The following is a 13,581-nucleotide window of genomic DNA, read 5'->3' on the forward strand; positions in this document are numbered from 1 at the left end:
CTCGAATCAAGTGGCTTGAGTTGGGAGATGCTAATACAGCTTACTTTCACCGCTCTCTCAAAGCTCGCCACAATTTCAATAACCTTCCTTGCCTTCTCTCTCGTGGGGGTGTCTAGATTTATGACCCTCCTAGTATCAAAGAGGAAGTTCTCTCTTTCTTTTCGAATCTCCTTTCCCCCTCCTCTATCCCTCATCGCCCACCCTTAACCCCTCCATCCTTAACAAATTCATTGACCCATCCCTTTTGTCTTCCCTTTGCTCTATCCCCTCCCCCGAGGAAATCTGTGCTGCCATCCATTCCCATAAAACTAATAGAGCCCCTGGCTCGGATGGCTTTAGTATGGGATTTTTTCTAGCCATCTGGGACTTCATTGAAGCTGATCTCATTCATGCTATCCGTAGCTTTTTCTTTAATCCTTCCCAGCTCTCATCCATTAACAATACGTTTCTCTGTCTCATCCCCAAAAAGCCGGGTGCCTCCTCCCTTTCGGACTTCCGTCCAATTTCTCTCTGTAACCTCCTCTATAAATTCATTGCCAAGGTCTTGGCCAATCGATTAAAGTCTGTCATTCCCTCTCTTGTGAGTCCTAACCAATCCGCTTTCATTGCTGGCCGCAGCATTTCTGACAATATCCTCCTCTGTGCTGAGATTATTCGAGGTTTTGACAGATCTGGCCATTCTCCTGCTACCCTCATGAAAGTTGATCTCCACAAAGCTTTTGACTCTATCCGTTGGGACTTTATTAGTGAAGTTCTATTGGCTATGGGTTTCCCCCCACCCTTCATCCATTGGATTGAGACCTGCATCTCCACCCCCCATTTCTCTGTAATCACTAATGGCTCCCTTACGGGTTTCTTTGCTTCTCGATTCGGGATCCGTCAAGGATGTCCCCTCTCTCCTTATCTTTTCACCTTAGGCCTTGAGGTTCTTTCCCGCCTCCTTCAATCCAAAACTGATCAAATGCTCATCTCTCCGATTCCTAAGTGTCGATCCTTGAAACTCACCCACTTGGCCTTCGTGGATGATCTCATGATTTTCTCTAAGGCTGACCATTCCTTTATCTCATCTATCTTGTCCACTCTCTCTCTCTCTCTCTTTGAATCTCTCTCCGGTCTCAGAGTCAATTTTGAGAAGTCTACTATCTTTCTCTCTGGTATCTCGGACTCTACCTGTGCCTCTCTCCTACTTACGGGGTTTTCCCTTGGCTCCTTCCCTGTCACCTATCTTGGCCTCCCCCTCATCCCTAGTAGGCTAACTCGCCATCACTGCTCCCCCATGCTTGACCATATTCGGAAAAAGCTCCAACTCTGGAAGAGTAAGCTTCTTTCTTTTGCTAGGAGAGTGGTGCTCATCCGCTCTGTCCTTCAGTCCTCCTATCTTTATTGGTGTGGTATCTTTTCCTTTCCCAAATCCACTATCCGCTCTCTGGAATCTATCTTCTGCGCTTTCCTCTGGAAAGGCCAAGAGATCTCCTGCTTCCTCCATCCCATACCTTGGAAAGCTATTTGCCTGCCCTATTCTGAAGGAGGTCTGGGTATTCGTCGTATTTCTGACATGAATATGGCGTGCCTTATGAAACTCATCTGGAAAATTGCCTCTAAACATGATTCCATTTGGGTCTCTTGGGTCTATTCATACCTCCTTAAGAATGACTCCCTTTGGACTGTCTCCCTCCCTGCTAACCCCTCCTGGATCTGGAGGAAGCTCCTGCTTCTCCGGGACCGCGCTATCTCTGCAATTTCTATCCAGATTTCTACTGGTCTCTCAACCTCTTTCTGGCTTTATCCTTGGCATCCGATGGGTATCTTGTTCACTCTTCTTGGTCCCAGAATTGTGTATGACTCTCGTATCCCTAAATCCACCCCCCTCTCCACTTTCATTTCCTCTGGGTCTTGGACTACCATCCCTCACCCCTGTCTCACACAGGTTTGGACCTCCCTCCCCCCCTCCTTTCCCTCTCTGAGGACCGTATCACTTGGCTTCAATCCCCCTCTAACCCATTCACCATTGCCTCAGCCTGGAACCTTCTCAGAACCCCCTCACCCCCGGTCCCATGGTGTAAACTTGTTTGGTTTAAAGGCCACATCCCTCGCCACTCCCTCACCCTTTGGAGAGCCCTTAACCTTGCTCTTCCTACCCAAACTTTTCTCATTAGCCGCCACATTCCTATTACCCCAACTGTGCCACTTGCTGGAACTGTTCAGAGGACCTGGACCATCTCTTCTTTGGTTGCCTGCTTTCCTACTCTGTTTGGATCCTAGCCCTTGCCACTATTTGGCCTAGATCGCGACACCCTTTTGGCTTTGATCGAGAATGGAAATGGATCTTGAGAAACTTTGCAGGTGCCACTATCTGTGACCATGTGGGTAAGCTTGTTTTTGCAGCCACTATCCACCATCTTTGGTGGGAACGTAATCTGAGAAGATGGACTTCCAAATCCCGATCCCGTGATTTGATTTGGAATGCCATCTATTTTGATGTTTCGACGAGACTTCGCTCTCTTCCCCACCCCCTATTGCTGATTCTCCAAGAAATAGGCTGATTGTTAGTTCTTGGAGCCTCTCTCTCCCTCTTCAGTCTTCCAATTGACTGTTCTCTCCCCCCCCCCTCTTTTCCCCACTTGTATATGTTCTCATGTTCTCTTTCAGTTATTTAATATATTATTCACCCAAAAAACAACAATGGTGTGGATGCCAAGCTGTTTGGCAAGAAATATATGAGAAGACGAAGAATTAAAAAGAACAGGGCTGGTTCACTTTTAAACCAACACCTTGGGCCATAGGGCCAAGTAGTTGCACGCATGGGATTCTAGAAGAGCCAAAACGCTGTTCACTGTTTTGGCTCTTCTAGAATCCGTGTGTGCAACTAGTTGGCCCTATGACCCAAGGGGTTGGTTCAGAAGTGAACCAGCCCTGTTTTCTTTATTCTTTTCTAATATTTCTTGCCAAACAACTTGGTTCTGCATTAACAGCCCTCCCCTTTGGAATCATTCATCTCCAAGGAATGGATAAAAGACATGGAAAGGTCATAAAGTCATAAAGCTCTAGGTCAAGGTGCTTAAAATCATCTGCATGTATCCAAATGATGTACTTGACGGGCTTGCCTTTCCACTTGACAAGGAAAGAATAATAATCCTTGCCACCTCTCATCATGGTATACTTGTCATCAAGTACCTCAATAGCGTCTTCATTTGGAGTGGCAAATTGGGATAGGTGCAATGTATGTTCTGAATCTCCTTCAGAAATTCTGGTTATGGACGCTAAAAGTCATATTTACTTGATCTTCAAAGGTTCAGTCTTTGTTGGGTCAGGTAAGATCTCCTTCAACTTATGTCTTTGTCTAGGCACCCACCTTTTTATATGTTCATATTTTGTTGTGACTATAGAGTTAAGGTGAATTTCTCAGTTGTCTCCCTCTACCCCCTGTCATCTCTTGGCTATTCATTTTCTTGTGCAAATGTTTGGTTATTTTTAAATAAAATGCAAATTCTTGTTGAACTACATTTAGCTGGGACTGGGGTCTGTTAAAGTGTTATTTTTATAGGGAAATATTTATTAGGTTGGACCTCAATTTTAATTGTTATGTTTGATCAACAAGAGTTCCCTTGACTTCAATTGTTCCATTTGTAGCATATTCTTTGACAGACCAACTATAGCTCCTTATGGTTGTAAATATTGTTTTCTCTTCTCGCAGGAATCCGATAGCTGCCCACTCTCTGGGGCAGTCTCCTTATGTAATCCATTCAATTTGGTCATTGCTGATGAGGATTTCTGCAAAGGCTTCAATATTATTTATGATAAAGCTCTTTCTAGAGCTCTTCGCAAAATTTTCAAGAAGTAATACTTGATGATATAATTCATTAATTCCTCATAGCTTCATTATCTCCTATCATCTACCCCAAACATTTGTAAATTTAATATGTGGATCAATCTTTGTGCAGACATGCTCTCCTTTTTGAAGATATTGGAGGTGACTATAACATTCCATTAGCTGTTGGTGCTAAATCTATTAGGGAGTTTGATGAAGGATTAACACGAAGTACGTATGCATGACATGGAGAAGTAAATATGTGTCTAATGGGATGCCTATAGTTAATGTTACCTTTTTAGCTTTTTGCAGTCTCATTTGGTTTCAAGTCAGTGGATGACTACTATTCCAATTCCAGCAGTTCAGACACCATAAAAAATGTGCAGAAGCCTCTGTTATGCATTCAGGTAACGATCAATCATTGCGAATCACTTATGTCTAACTCTAAGCCTGGTAATTCCTGAATCTGTAAATAGATTTGAAATCTTAGATGTGCCAACATTTATTTGGAGGTGAAATCTTTCATGAATGTTCTTGCTGCATATGGATCCTATTATTAATGTTATCGGATTACAGTCTAATGTTTTGTCTTGTGTGATAAGCAACATGGTGCTTCTTAGCCTAAGTACCTTGGTTTAGCTATAGAGGGCCTTATGCAATTCCACCATCTAAGGTTTATTCATACTTAAGTTGGTTACCCAAAGGTTTTGTGCAAGCTGGCCAAGATCCATTCTAACTTACATTATAATCTTATTCTCTGGGTCCTTTAAAACAGGATTAGGTTTTCATCATTGTCCTGTATCCCTGCTCTGATCTTTTTCTCTATCTTCACCACAAAGTTCTCACTTTGCTTTCTCGTTTTCATTACCAAGTTAGTATTTGGCAGTGATGGGGTTTTATGTATTTCTTGATTTATTTATCTAATGTTTACATGGTTCTGATCTTGGTTGCTGAGTTATTTATTTGGTTTCATCAATTAGTTAGGAGACACAACGGAGGCAACTAATTAGGAGACATGGAAAGGAAGAGAAGTAGGAAAGATCTCATATGGTAATGACCTAGAAAAAGCTAGAAGAGCCCTAGAGCGAAGGCAAGACAGAGAAAAGAAGGGCAAGTAAAATATAGAATAGTGAAGGAAGATGATGGCGGGACAGTGAGAACAGGGGGGGACAAAGTAAGAACCGAAACAGGGGCACACAAGGGCAACAAGCCCATACATTGCCGGTAATGGATGAATTAACCAAAGACACAAGAGAGGCCCGGTGTAGCGGATGATATGTGTGATTGATGAGACCCAGTGGGGATAAACCAAATAGAACATGGAGATAGCTTGGAACAAAAGGCAAACAGTAGATCAAGACAGAAATTTAGGAACAGCAGACGGCCGATGAGAGGGGGAACGACGAAAAAGACCGAGTGAGAGGACCAGGCAACAAAGTAAAAGAGGGATTTGGAAGAGAGGCCCAAAGAAAAAAAGGGTGGAGAAGGGAGAGGGCGCCGGGCATGGACGGCGACCAAAAGCAAAGGAAAAATAGGACCGGCGACCAGCAGAGCGGGCGAGGTGGGCGAAAAGAACAAAGAAAACCGGGGCGAAAGAGGAGCAAGATGGATGAGGGCAAACAAGATGGATAAGATAAGAAACGACAAAGAGGGGCGGGAGGCCCCAAAGGAAAGCGAGAAAGCGGAGGGGCACGGCCACGCAACGGAGACCATAAATGCCCACGGAGAAGTGAATAACCATAGAAGGAACGAAGAGCAGGGGAGACCAAGAAACCTAGGAGAAGTGGTGGAAAGGATAGTAAGCTGGCCTGATCGCAGGCCTCGAATGAACGATTGGAGGGCAGAACCAGGCCGACCCCATTTAGTTGGGACAAGGCTTATTGTTGTTGTTGTTGTTGTTGTATCAATTAGTTTTTAGTGACTATATTCTAAGCTGGATCATTACTAGCAGAGACAATACTTTTCTTCCAAGAAGGAGGCTAGACATTATTAGCAGTGATCTTGAAAGTAATTGACCCTTAAAAGAAGGCTTTGGTGGTGGGTCTACTTAGTTTGTTTTCCGTCATGTACTCCCATTCTATGTTTCAGTTTGTGCATGTTATAAAGTGCTATCATTGCCCTATGTCTTTGGCATCCCTGAGAGGACAGCAGCCAAGTGCTAGTTGTCACATGATTAGGCCTTGTCTACGAATATGAGTGCTAACTCAAAGCATGTTTTATCTCTAAAAGAAAAGGGACTAACATTCTTTGACATTTTGGCAATTTGTTGTGCCCAGTATTGGGTTTGAGAGAAACTCAAACCATTTCTCAATTGTATCATGGCAGCACAGCCTGCAAAGGTAATATACGACAAACGATTGGGATGCATCCCCTATCTGTAGGGTTTCAGATAAGATAATCATTCAGCTGATAACTGGTTCCCCAAGCATGGTTATTGTAGTTGGAACAGTATTACTGTCATCCCCAATTTGAAGAAATTTATGTCTTTAGTACCATTGGTAGAGACCAATATTGAACTAGCTCTTCAGTGGATTCACCCCTATGTCATGCGATAGGAAGAATGTGCATAGTTTTGTATTTTTATTTCAATCGATTGTTATTCTTATTTTTCTTCTAGAGGACAATTACTTGTCTCTCAAGTTGTATTAGATTCATTAGAAGCTATAAATAAAAGTGCTCTATGATTCTAGACTATTTAGCTAAGAATCACAGGGTCTTTTTACTGGTTCTTCATCTCTCTTCTCTTCTTCTTCTCTCTTTTCTCTGTTCAAGTTCAACTGCTATTCTGATTGTTTAAAGTTAGCAGTTGAACTTGAACAGAGAAAAGAGAGAAGAAGAAGAGAAGAGAGATGAAGAATCCAGTAAAAAAGACCTGTGATTCTTAGCTAAAGAGTCTAGAATCACAGAACACTTTTATTTATAGCTTATAATGAATCTAATACAACTTGAGAGACAAGTAATTGTCCTCTAGAAGAAGGAAACAAAATATTACAACTTTAGTAACTTCCTGACTCCTAAAATAGAAAGTTCTGAAAATATAAACTACCACCAAAATAGAAACTATGCTTTCTAAAAACTCCCAAAACTTATGTAGCAAGATTCCCACATTAGAAATAGAAAATATAATTAAAACAATAGCATAATACTGTTCACGTGAACAGTAACGTGAACAGTAAAATCACAAATTTATGTATACTTCAACACTCTCCCTTAAGCTGGAGCATACAAATCTCCCATGCCCAGCTTGCAACAGATGGACTGAAAACTTGGTCTGAACAAAGCTTTGGTGAACAAATCAGCTAGTTGGTCAGTAGAGCTCACAAAAGGAGTTGCTATAAGCTTCTTCTTCACTACATCACGCACAAAGTGACAATCTACCTCTATATGCTTCGTTCTCTCATGGAACACTGGATTACTAGCAATGTAAGTGGCTGCCTGATTATCACAAAATATTTTCATAGGGTTAGAAACTGGAAATCCTATTTCCTCTAACAATGAACGAAGCCACATCAATTTAGCAGCGGTGTGGGCCATAGCCCTATACTCAGCTTCAGCACTAGATCGAGCAATGGTGGACTGTTTCTTACTCTTCCAAGTCACAAGATTTCCACCAAGAAAAGTACAATAACCTGTGGTTGACCGGCGATCAATGACGGATCCAGCCCAATCTGCATTAGAAAAGGCAACCAAGTCCATACTCCGATTTGATCGATAGATGAGCCCTTTTCCGGGCGCATTCTTAAGGTACCGAAGCACTCTCATCGCTGCATCCCAATGAGCCTTCCTAGGAGACTACATAAACTAACTCAACACACCAACAGAATAAGAAATATCAGGACGAGTAACAGTAAGATAAATAAGTTTCCCAATAAGACTCCTGTAACGATGGACATCATCTAACAAGTCACCATCATCACGTCCTAACTTCAACTAAGGATCCATGAGAATGTCGCTAGGTTTAGAAGCAAGCATGCCAGTCTCAATCAAAAGATCTAACACATACTTTCTTTGTGACAAACTTACTCCTTTTTTATTGCGAATCACTTCAATCCCCAAGAAATATTGTAGATCACCTAAATCTTTGGTTTGGAAAGATTTTTGTAAGTGTGCCTTAACTGTATGGATTGCATCAACATCATTGCCTGAAAGGAAAATATCATCAACATAAACTGCCATAATGACAACACAATCACCTTGCCGTCTAACAAACATAGAGTAATCGGAATAACACTGTACAAAACCAAAAGACTCCACAGTCTTGCTAAATTTCTCAAACCAAGCCCGTGGAGACTGTTTGAATCCATAAATCGCTTTATGAAGCTTGCAAACACGAAATCTGTCCTCCCCATGAGCAACATACCCTGGAGGTTGCTCCATGTAAACTTCTTCATGAAGATCACCATATAAGAATGCATTTTTTATGTCAAGCTGAAAAAGAGTCCAATCATAATTCACAACCAAAGATATCAAGACACGGACATAATTAAGTCTTGCCACAGGAGAAAAAGTCTCAAAATAATCTACACCATATGTTTGTGTATAGCCCTTAGCCACCAAGCGGGCCTTAAGCCTTTCAACCGTACCATAAGAATGGTACTTAATAGTATACACCCACCAACAGCGGACCACATCTTTCCCAGGAGGTAAGTTGACTAAAGACCATGTATGACTAAAATGTAAAGCATCCATTTCCACATCCATAACGGCTTTCCAGCCAGGAATTTTAAGAGCTTCGGTATGATGGGTTGGAATATGAACGGCAGACATATACAAAGCAAGGCAACGAAAGTGAGGAGGGAGATGAGAGGTAGAAACAAAATTGGAAACAGGATAAACAATGTTAGAGTGTAAAGTGCAAGTACGAGTACCTTTCCTTAAAGCAATTGGTAAGTCATTTGAAGGCAGAGTGGGATCTCCACTAGAGAATCCGCCGGTGGAGAGGATGAAGAAGGAACATCCGTAGGGCCAGCTTCATGCTCCACTAAAGGAGAGCCGCTAATATTTGTAGGAGGAACTCTACTATCCACAATATGTTCTGGCAACTTATGTCTTCACTGATAAACCTGTAGAGGAACATTGCTAGTGGAAGGAACTAAAGAGGGAATAGGAGTATCATCCAAAACACAGTTTTCAACAGACACAGATTGACTTAGATAATAAGGAGTGTCTTCAAAAAAGGTCACATCCGCACTTGTAAATTGTTTGCGAAGAACCGGATCATAACAGCGAAAACCTTTTTGAGTGCGTGAGTACCCAAGAAAAATACACTTAATAGAACGGGGGAAAGTTTATCCAAAGGATGTGGTATGTGAACAAAACACACACAACCAAAAATTTTGGGTGGAACTGAAAACGGTTCTCTATTGGGAAAAACAATTGAAAAAGGAGATTTTTCAAAAAGCAAAGGCATAGGCATGGCGGTTAATTAAATGACCAGCAGTCAAAATTGCATCACACCAGTAAATCTTTGGAACATTCATCTGAATCAAAATAGCACGTGCAACCTCCAAGAGGTGATGATTTTTGCGTTCAGCCACTCCATTTTGTTGGGGAGTGAATGAACAACTGGTTTGATGAATCATTCCAAGAGAATCACACAAGTTAGATATATCATGTTGCACATATTCTAAAGCATTATTAGACCGAAAAATTTTTATAGGAAGAGAAAATTGAGTCCGAATTTCATGAATAAAACTTTAAATGTAGTTAAGAACTTTGTCCGATCCTTTAAAAGATACAACCATGTAAGACGGGAGAAATCGTCCACAAAAGTAACAAAATATCGAAAACCATGCCTATTACTAATTCTACAAGGGCCCCAAATATCGGAATGAACAAGAGAAAATAAGGACTCACTACGAGAGATAAAGCGTGGAGGATAGGTGGCACGATGATGCTTCCCTAACTCACACACTTCACAATTTAATCTAGACACTGATTTAAAAGAAGGAAATAAAAATTTTTAATCTAGGTAAAGACAAATGGCCTAAACGACAGTGCCACTGGAGAGCATCTACACAATCATTAGAAAGAGCCGCAATAGGGTAGCATAGTCCAGATAGTAGAGTCCGTTCCTTTCACACCCTCCACCATTCGTCTTCCTCGTGTGAAGGTCCTAGAAAACACAATAAGTGGGAGTAAAAGTCACAGAGCAGTTTAGTGCTTTAGTTAAGTGACTAATAAATAATAAGTTAAAAGGAAAGTTAGCAACATGAAGTACGGATGATAAAGTAAGAGAAGGTGTAGTAGAAACACTTCCAAAGCCTAGAATAGGTGTGGAAGTCCCATTAGCTATGACAACAGAATTTTTAGTGGTAGATTTAGAAAAAGAGCTAAAAAGTGATGACTTACCAGTCATATGGGAAGAAGGCCCTTGAATCGATGATCCAAGGGGTGAGAGTAGAAGTGAGAAGTGCTGTGTTACCTGCATGAGAAAGTGTGGCAGCAGAAGTACTAGTGGATGTGGAAGCGCCAGTTTCAATATTTTGCAATCGGCGAATGATTTGGCTTACATCATCTCTTAGAGTCTTAGACAAGTCCCCTGAAGAAGATCCAGAACCACTATCGTTGTTTGCTACAGTATCAGTACCACCATCAGAAACGGCATGATTGGCAAGGTGCTTGGCCCACTCTGGTTTTCCATGCTTGGCCCAACAAGCTTCCACTAAGTGCCCTGTTTTACCGCAATGAGTACAAAGTCGAGATGTCTTATCAGACAGTTGAACACCATGACCTCCAGAAGACCTACTAACTCCCCCTGAACCACGACCACATCCCCTTCCATAAGAGGTAGTGAAGGCTGAATTTTTTCCTTTAGAACTGTTTTTTGGAGAACTCCCTTCAGGCAAGGCAATACGTTGAAGTCTAGAATATGCTTCACTAAGATTAGGGACATGCTCACCAGCAAGAAGATGTCCTTTGACAGATTTCAATTCAGGGTTCAATCCTGCAAGAAACTTAGACACAAAAAATTCATTCCGTTGGGCCTTAAGCTTCTCTATATCAGTGGTGAGAGGTTGAAAGACATTCAACTCCTCTATCATGCCTTTAAAGGAGTTGTAATTATCCTGCAGAGACTTGTCAGCTTGCTGAAATTGAAATAGCTTTTCATAAATACTAAAAATCCGAGTCATATTTTTTAGCTTGGGAATAAGTCTCTTGCAAATCATCCCATATTCCCTTTGCAGTCTTATGGAACATAACATTCGCTGCAATATTAGGTTCCATACTATTCCACATCCAAATTTTGATGATTGCATCATCTTGGATCCAACTAAAATAAGATTTGTTAGTCTCAGCAGGAGGTTCATCCTCAATGAACTTAAGCTTACCTTTTGCAAGTATGTACACCCGAACCGCTTGTGACCACAACAAGTAATTAGAACTACCTTTGAGCTTGATAGATGTAATTTGAACATTTACATGATCTCCCTAAGATCCTTTTGATTCAGCCGTACTCATGATTGAGTCACGTGTAAGTAAAGACATTAAACTGAGGTAGATATCACTCAAATCCGTTTTCCAAAACTTGAAGTAGAAAGAACACAAAAAAAATTCTGCAACCTTAGGACAGAATAGGAGAAAAAAAAGAGGTAACTAAGGTATTCAAGTTTTGGAACGTGTAAGAGTAAGGTAATAGGTAGAGAAGATCAGTTCACATGAATATCTGATCTAATAGTCCATAATATACAGCATTAGGTGGCTGCACACCAAGGAAACAGAAGAAAGAAAAAAAAATTCAGAAGAGAATATTGAGAACAACACTATTTTGATTCAAAAAAAGCTCGATGCCATGTTAGAAAACAAGCTTTAAACAATCAAAATAGTAGTTGAACTTGAACAAAGAAAAGAGAGAAGAAGAAGAAGAGAATAGAGATGAAGAACCAGTAAAAAAGACTTGTGATTCTTAGCTAAAGAGTCTAGAATCACAGAGCACTTTTATTTATAGCTTCTAATGAATCTAATACAACTTGAGAGACAAGTAATTGTCCTCTAGAAGAAGGAAACAAAATATTACAGCTTTAGTAACTTCCTGACTCCTAAAATAGAAAGTTCTGAAAATATAAACTACCACCAAAATAGAAACTATGCTTTCTAAAAACTCCCAAAACTTATGTAGCAAGATTCCCAATTAGAAATAGAAAATATAATCAAAACAATAGCATAATACTGTTCACGTGAACAGTAAAAACACGTGAACAGTAAAATCATTGTTCACGTGAACAGTAAGGTGAACAGTAAAATCACAAATTTACGTATACTTCAACACAAATTGTTTCTTAGTTCTATTGCTTTGGCTATTACTAGAATGACTCTGGTAAGTATGCATGACATTGATTCACTTCAACATATGGATATGGATATGGATTTGCCTTGATGCATATTAACACATGTAGTGGTCATGATTCTATATGAAATCATCTGATTTTTCCTTGTGTGTTTCAGGTATGGAAAATGAATCCAATTTGCTTCTCTAGAAAACCTGAGTTGATTCGAAGTGAATGAGAAAGCTGATTTGTCAAGCCAAAGGGTATGAACTTGATGCAACTGATATCCAAGTTCATGGAGGCACTTAGTACTATCAGGAATATGTTGATATAACAAGAAACATCAGTCATTTTCAAAGCAAGTTTTGTAAAAATGCTAATATTTTTCTTTCCTTTTGTTGTAGTAACATGTTATATATGTTTGTTCATTTGGAATTTCTGGTGGTTCATGTACTTCATAGGTCAATTGTAACAACTTTTCATTGTACTATATAATGATTGATTGTTATACAATATTTTTCTTTATTTTTATTTAGGTACATGAAAAATAGTGCATACATATTAGGATTTTGATAATTTTAAATGTTATTTGTCATTTTAGGTGTATGTCTTTTTATGAGATTAGGATGATGATTTTCATTAATTTAATAAAAAAATGTTTTTTTTTAAAATGAATTTTTGCAACGGTTATATTTTATACCGTCGCTAAAAATGCGATAAATAGCTAATAAGAAAGTCATTTTCGGTGACGGTTTAGGAGCAACCGTCGTAAAAAATGTAATTTTGGGCAAAAGATTTGTGGGAAACCGTCGCCCAATACTGTGTTTTTTTGGCGACGGTTTATGAGAAAATTGTCGCCCAATAATATGATTTCCGGCAGAGTTTATTTTTGGTGACGGTTTATGGGGAAACCGTCGCCAAAAATGTTTTCCTAGTCGAACCCAAAAAACCGTCGCGGAAAAATCCGCGACGGTCATAAATTGTAGCCATTTATTTTTGGTGACGGTTTTAGGGGTTTTTGCCAAAAATAGGTTTTTTTTTTGTAGTGTATGGTCTCTAGTTGGTTCCTCCATGCTTACTGCTTCAGCTATAATGATTATGGACTGCTAGAAGGTGCTGGAACCAGCAGCGCTGTTACCATTGATGTAACCCCAGGGTCTGGGTTAGATTTCCAGGATCTTCTTAGATAGGAAGCAGCACTAATTAGGGCCTGAATGGTAGCAGAATTTTGGGGTTTCAGTAGCCGGGGGCTTTTCAACTAAGTGCATGAACTTCTGATTTCTGTTGTGGTTCCCTAGTTACTGCCAAAACTGAGAGCTGAATGGGGTGGGAGGGGTCCTACAGGTCTGAAACAACAAGGGGAAGGGTCTCTAGGGCTTACAGAGTGTGGAGTTGCTGTTGGAGTGTGGCGGCAGCAGGGACAGAGGTCTGGGGGGGGGTTGCGCAGGGAGGAAAGGGGTGTGGGTATGGTCCGATGGCTTAGGGAGGTACAGAAAGGGGTGGAAA

Source organism: Hakea prostrata, chromosome 1 (genome assembly GCF_041222555.1).
Source record: "Hakea prostrata isolate BN-2017 chromosome 1, UWA_Hpros_2, whole genome shotgun sequence".
In the NCBI taxonomy this organism is placed as follows: Eukaryota; Viridiplantae; Streptophyta; class Magnoliopsida; order Proteales; family Proteaceae; genus Hakea; species Hakea prostrata.